This window comes from Ictidomys tridecemlineatus, chromosome 14 (genome assembly GCF_052094955.1).
Source record: "Ictidomys tridecemlineatus isolate mIctTri1 chromosome 14, mIctTri1.hap1, whole genome shotgun sequence".
Classification (NCBI taxonomy): Eukaryota; Metazoa; Chordata; class Mammalia; order Rodentia; family Sciuridae; genus Ictidomys; species Ictidomys tridecemlineatus.
This window is the reverse complement of record NC_135490.1, coordinates 32,529,369-32,537,199: the sequence shown is the minus strand read 5'-3', so window position 1 is coordinate 32,537,199 and position 7,831 is coordinate 32,529,369.

Here is a 7,831-nt window from a genome sequence, read left to right as displayed (position 1 = left end):
TTCTTTATGGTCTCTGTTTTCAGTGATGTGTGTAAGAATTATTTGCTAGCGTGAAAACCATCTTTGAATGAATTATTGTTATAGCCCTTATTGTTCTGCTAGTGAATCAACTCTGTGTAGGACAAGATGAACTGGTTTTCAATATTTTAATATCCCTTGTTTTCTCAAGGAGATTGGCGATTATATAAGCCAGAAATTCTAAATAAAAAGAATATTCCTTTTTTTCCTGAAGCAAACAAGTTAGTGACTTTTGGGGACTAGGGGAAAGGAGTTCTTCTGCAACCAAACTGATTAAAATAAGTACTATCTATAATTGTTGTGGATAGATTATCCTAATCCACAATTTCTAAATTTTGTTGTCCAAACAGCCCTTAAGAAAATAGGCATGTGATCTTTAAAAATCCCCAATGCTAGCCTAAACCAAAATCCTATATTACCATAAACACTTTCCCTCCAGTTAATGATTATACTAACACATTAAGCAAAAAAACCCCAATCTTTCCAATTCAATAATAAGCAGATTTATTTTTTTGTTGTTTTTCGTGTTTTGTTTTGTTACTGGGGATTGAACCCAAGGGCACCTAACCACTGAGCTTCATCCCCAGTCCTTATTATTTTTTGTTTTGAGATAAGGTCTCACTAAGTTGCTTAAGGCCTCCCTCTCTAAGTTGCTGAGACTGGTCCTGCTTCAGCCTCTCAAGTTGCTGGAATTTACAGGTGTGTGCCACTATACCAGGTCTATAGTATTATCCAGACGTGTGATCACTACCCAACACCTATCCCAGCACCTGGGATGCTTTAATAAACAGATGAAAAGTGTGTTTATAATTAGCTTGTGTAGTATATAAGTACAGATGCTGCACTACAAAAGTTCCAAGATTTCCCTTGTTTAATTATTTACAAATTTTATAATTAAAGGGATCTTATTTGCATATAATAATTCTGAAAAAACAAAGCTATATCCTTCAAGTTGTTATTCTGTACTTTTAAAAACATAGCAAATTCTACACAACAATAATTCTACACAGCGAATGATTTATCTGTTTATTGACAAGCTCCATTTAAAAACATCCTAAATACTGTTCCCCTGGCATCCTAAGGTAGTACAGGGATGGTGATTCAGACTAAGTGGGGGATCAGGCTCCCCTGAGCTGCACTGTGCATACTAGTTTCTCTAAGTCTTTCCCTTCAACTCATGTCACCTATTCCTACAAAAACATCTAAATCATCTGTTCTAGGAATTGCCTAAACCATCATATCCCAAAATATGAACAAATTCCTCATTAATTAATTCGATATTTATTGAGTCTTTTTAATTTTTTTTAGGTATAGTTAGACACAATACCTTTATTTTATTTATTTATTTTTATGTGCTGCTGAGGATCAAACCCAGCACCTCACGTGTGCTAGGTAAGCACTCTGCCACTGAGCCACAACCCCAGCCCTGTTGAGTTTTTATTATGAGTAACATTCTGGAGACTAAAGGGTAGATCAGAGCAAGATCTCTGCTAGATTGTAATACTGATTCAGTACTTGGGTATTTCTATACATTTGCCATTTTTATGATTTTAAAGGTTTGTAATTTTGTTAGTGTGATAGTATTGTTCTGATATGTTAAAAATAAAAAATCTGAATCATTTATTTATTGAGAAACATTCAAGAGAGTAAGACTAAAACTAGGCCAGGCAAAGAATGATGTGAAAACTACAGAAAAGCTGGTAGAATAACAAAACAAGTACTTACGTTGCAGATTCACCAGGAGATGTTAACATTGATCTATACTGCTCTTTTTTTGTTTGTTTGTTTGTTTTTTGGACTAGGTAGAGAATCCAGGGCTTTGAGCATGCTTAAACAAATTCTCTACCACTGATGTACATTCCAAACCTTTCTAAAACCTTTTTTTGGGGAAAATAAGGGTCTCATTATGTTTCATAAGTTGGCCTCAGCTCCTGGACTCAAGGGATCTTCCTGCCTCAACATGCTGACTAATTGGGACTAAAGGCATGCACCACTGCATTTGGCAAGAACATAGCTTTTATTTTCTGTCTATGGATATGATTTTCTTTCTTTCTTTCTTTCTTTTTTTTGGGGGGGGGGGCTAGAGATTGAATACAGGGCTTGGGCATGTGAGGCAAGCACTCTACCAACTGAGCTATATCCCTAGCCCCATAGATATTTTTTTCTTATCAACCACTTAAAAGTAAATAGCATGCGGGTATGGTGGTGCACGACTGTAATCTTAGCTGCTCCAGAGGCTGAGGCAGGAGGATTGTAAATTCAAAGCCAGCCTCAGCAATTTAGTGAGGCCTTATGCAACTCAGCACGACCCTGTGTCTAAATAAAATACAAAAAAGGGCTGGGGATGTGGCTCAGTAATTAAATGCCTCTGGGTTCAGTCCTCAGTTAAAAAAAAAAAAGTAAACAGCAGATATCATGGCATTTTGACTCCTAAATACTAAAAATAAGGACATTCTTCCATATAACTGCAGTATTATTATCCAACCCAAGAAATTAAAATATATAATATTACATAATACATAGCCTATAATAAAATCTCTTCAATTGCCTCAAAATGTCCTATAAAGCTATTTGTTGTTTGTTTATTTATTTAAAATAAGATTCAGCCTAGAATATTACAGTGCACTTGGTGGTCATGTCTTATCTTAAATATTCTGCCTTTCTATTATTTTTTAAAATCTTTCATGGCAATGACATAAAGTCTAGGCCATCAGTTTTGCTAAATATCTCACAGTCTTGTTTTACATTATATCTTTATGATCAAATATTGGTTAAAATTTTTGTCTGGAAAGACATCCCATGTTTATCAATTAGAAGAATTCAAATTGCTGAAACATCCACACTATCCAAAATGATCCAAAGATTCAACACAATCTTTATCAAAATAGCAGTGACACTCTTAGAAGAAATAGGAAAAAAAAAAAAACCCACCCTAAAGTTTATGCCAATTGAAAAAAGACCCAAATAGCCAAGGAAATTTTGAGCAGCAACAACTACAACAACAAAACAACAACAAAAAGCTAACAGCATCACACTACCAGACTTTAAAATATACTGCAAAGCTGTAACAACCAAAACAGAATGGTACTGGTATAAAAACAGCCTCATAGATGAATTGGAACACAATACAGAGGCCAGAAATAAATCCATATATTTGTAGCCAACAAATCTTCAATAAAACTTCTTAGCATTTCTTAGATTGGGGAAAGAACATTTTTTTTTTCAATAAATGGTGCAGAAAAGTGAAACCTAACCCCTTTCACTCACCACAGGGGGGGGGGGACTCAGAATGGATTAAAGGCTTAATACAAAACCTGAAATTGTGACGCTACTAGGAGAAAATATAAGATGAGCACTTCAGGACTTGATACAGGCAATGAATTTTTGTCTAAGACCCTGAAGGCACAGGCAACAAAACCAAAACAGATAAATGAGAAAACAATTCACAGAGTGAAGAAACAACCTTCAGAATGGGAGAGGTTATTTTCAGACTAAACATTTAACAAGTGGTTAATATTCAGAATATGTGAGGAACTCAACTCAATAGGTGAAAAAAACAATTTAAAAATTGGTAAAAGAACTTAATAACTACTTCTCAAAAGAAGATACTCAGTAGCAGAGTACAGAGGTGTGCTCCCACAGACCCAGCAATGAAGATGGGCATCCGGGAGTGGAACTCTACCACTAAACCACATTCCCTTTTAAAGTTTAATTTGAAACATTGTCTTGCTAAATTGTCAAGGCTGCCTCTTGTCTCAGCATCCCAAATCACTGAGATTACAGGTAAATGCCACTGCATTGCTTGAGTCTAGGAGTTTGAGACCATAGCTAAGGTAACACAGAGAGACTCTCATCTTAAAAGAAGAAGAAGGAGGGGAGGAGGGGGAGGGGAGGAGGGGGAGGAGGAGGAGAAAGAAGGAAGGAAGGAAGGAAGGGAAGGAAGGGAAGGAAAAACCAGGCCATCAACCAAGTATTTGAAAAAAATTGTTCAACATCACTAATCATTAGATAAATGCAAATGAAAATCCCAATGAGATAATGAGGTTTCACCTCATTCCAGTAAGAATGACAATTATCAATAAGACAAAACATGCTGGACACAGTGGCGAACACCTGTGATCCAAGCAACTCAGAGGCTGAGGAGGCTAAAGGATCTTAAGTTCAAGTCTAGCTTCAGCAATTTAGTGAGACCCTGTCTCAAATAAAAAATAAATAAAAAGGATTGGAGATATAGCTCGGTGGTAAGGCATCCCTGGGTTCGACCCCAGTACAAAAAAAAAAAAAAAAAGACAAAATATAATAAGCACTGACATGGATGAGAGAATGGACTTCTTACACACTGTTGGTCAGAATGTGAGTGAGTTGGTACAGACATTATGAGCCAAAATATGGAGTTTCCTCAAAAAATTAAAAATAGAACTACTATATAATCCAGCTGTCCCACCACTGGTGTATCCAAAGGAAACAAAACCAGTATGTCAAGGAGACATCTGCACTCCCATGTTTATTGCAACACTACTCATAGTAGCCAAGGTGCTGAATTAGTCAGTTTTGTTTCACAATTGGTGATACTAAATTTGATCACTCAAGGTGGTACCTGACAACTTTATCTGATACCATTTTCTCCTTTGTAATTAGCAACTATCTACAGGATGATACCTTGAGACTGTGTGAGTGTCCTTTTCCTTATGAAATCTTTCACTCACTGGGTTTGACATCCAATGAAGAGCCATGCTTAAATTGATAATTACATTGATGGCTCCAAGATAGGGAGTTTCTCCATGCATTCATGTGCCAGATTTTTTTATCTATTTAAAACTTTTTATATGCCTTCTCCTCCTCTTCTTACTCCTTCTCCTCCTCCTCCTCATTATTATTATTATTATTATTATTATTATTACTGGCTTTCTTTAGCTCAGGCCGCCTTAACAAAATGCCACAGATTGGGTGGCTTAAACAACAGAAACCTACTTTCTCACAGTTCTGCAGACTGATAAATCCAAGATAAAGGTGCCAGCAGATTCAGTTCCTGATGGGGCTTCTTTCTGATTTGTAGACAACAGCGTTCTCACTATGTCTTTTACATGGCAGATTATAAGAATTCTCTGGTATCTCTTCTGGTAAGAACACTAATCCTATTAGGCTAGACCCCCACACACACACACCTTACGATTTTATTTAACCCTTTTTGGGGGCAGAAGGTGGTTAAGGCATATGGATTTCAGGGTAGGGGTACAATTCAATCCATAGCAAGCCTCAGAGATTTATTTTTTGGTTCAGTGTGCTATAATCCATCACCATGAATTTTTTCATTGTGGTAGATATGCAAAACATAAAACCTACCTTTAAAACTATTTTTGAGTGTACAGTTTTGTGGTATTGAGACACTTTTTTGTGAACAATGAATTATCACCATCTATCCCCAGAAGTTTTTTATCTTCCCCACCTGAACTCTGTATTCAATAAATACTAAATTTTCATCTCCCTCTTCCCCCACTTCCTGATAACTGTTTTGCTGTGTGTGTGTGTGTGTGTGTGTGTGTGTGTGTGTGTGTGTGTGTTGGTGTTGCTGAGGATGGAACCTAGGACCTCAAGTCTGTTAGGCAGGTGTTCTACCACTGTGCTATGCCTCCAACCCAAGGGCAGCATTTCTTGTTAGGATTTTTTCTTTTTTCAGCAGTGCTGATGATGACACCAGGGCCACTGAGGTACAGCACCAACCCTAGGAAGACATTTCTTTTTTTCTTTTCTTTTCTTTTTTTTTTTTTTGATGGGGGGAGAGAGGGTACCAGGAATTGAACTCAGGAGCACTCCACCACTGAACCACATCCCCTGCCCTATTTTGTATTTTATTTAGAGACAGGGTCTCACTGAGTTGCTTAGTGCCTCGCTTTTGCTGAGGCTGGCTTGGAACTTTCTATCCTCCTGTCTCAGTCTCCCTAGCTGCCAGGCATGTGCCACCATGCCCAGCTTAGGATGGCATTTCTTAAACCTCAATGAACTTAGGGTTTCATGGTGAGCTTTGTAAAAATGCAGTTGCCAGGTCCCACTCCCTGAGATTCTGATTCAGTTGTTCTGAAATGGGACATTGAGATCGACGTCCTTGCAGCAACTTCAGGTGCTTCAGATGCAAATGGCCTGAGTAACAATTTGAGAAATACTGTTTTTATCTGGAATTCATTGATCAAAGGATATGGTACATTTAGTACTGTGACATGTGTTGCCCCACTGCCTGAAAAGTTGTACCAGTGTGTAATTCCACCAGCAATGCATAGCAATGAATCCTCCTAGACCTTCTGATGTATTCCCATGGTACTTCTATGGAGTCCTATAAGTGAGAGCATTTAATGAATGGGTGGATCATCTTCCATTTGGGCTTCAGTTTCCTGATATAAAGTCAGGATCTTGGGATTATATCAGTTTTCCCAAATTTACATGATGATAAGTATCACCTGGAACTCTAGCTAAAAATTTTGAGTCACAGGCTCAGGTTTATTAGATCAGAATCTCCAGGGCAAGGGAGTGGAACTATCTGCGTGTTTATCAACAACTCTGGGCTTCTCTTAAATTCTAGGTTATTTCTTTGATTGAGTTTTATAAATATTGCCCTGATTGACTTTCAATATTCTCTCTAGTTCTATACTATTTTGACTGCCTACTGTTAAAAGACCTTATTTAATTATGGACCAATAGCCATGAAGTTTAAAGGAATTAGTGCAGACTGCATACAGAGGAGTTATAATGTCCAAATGAGATATGTATGAATGATGGATTCAGAACATATCTTTTGTATCTTTGTCAAGGCTAAATATTTCAAATTTTTTGCATTTTTAAAGAAACTGTCACTGCAAAAATTTAAAATATTCCTAAAATGCCAAGGTTGCATACCAAAACTCCTGTGCTGCTTTCTCACTGGGAATATTAAAATGATGGAATGCTACATAATAAAATAAAAATTTTAAACCTGAAGGAAGGCTTAGACTTTAAGTAAAAGATAAAAAATTCAAGCTTTTCAGCAAAAAGAAATACATCCAGTAGAAAACAATAATAACGATAAAGGGAATTGAAAGTAGATTCTATAATGCTCTTAAAGGAATGGTGTGTAATTTGGAGAAGTTATGGTTTGAGGGTTTGCCACAAAGGAATGCATTGATTCACAGAGAGTAAATATTAAACAGATGAAGATTTTCCATTCAGAAATGACTTTTCTTCACGTAGTACATTGATTTTGGAATCATATTTACAAACACTCTTAAAATTTTGTCATCAGTTCCCTGTTAACTATTGATATTTTGGTCAAATAAATCTTCTGGTATAGACTTTTTAAAAAGTTAATTACTTTACATCATGTACAACCACATGAATGAGATCCTAAATAGAATAAGTTATACTCTATGTATGTATAATCTGCCAGAATATACACTCTACTGTCATGTATAACTAAAAAGAACAATAATTTTAAAAGTCAATTACTGAACATTTACTCTGAGCCAGGCACTATTTGCATAAACTGATCCTCCTATAAGCCATATATATATAGTATGTGTGTGTGTGTGTGTGGGGGTACCAGGGACTTAACTACCAAGCCACATCCCCCGCCCTTTTTTTTAATATTTTATTTAGAGACAGGGTTTCATTGAGTTGCCAAGTGCCTTGCCAGTCTGCTGAGGCTGGCTTTGAACTCAAGATCTTCCTGCCTCAGGCTCCCGAGTTGCTGGGATTACAGGTGTATGCCATGGTGCCCGGTTAGAGTTATAAATTTTTAAATTTTTTTAAATTGTTCTTTTTAGTTGTACATGACAGTAGAATGTAT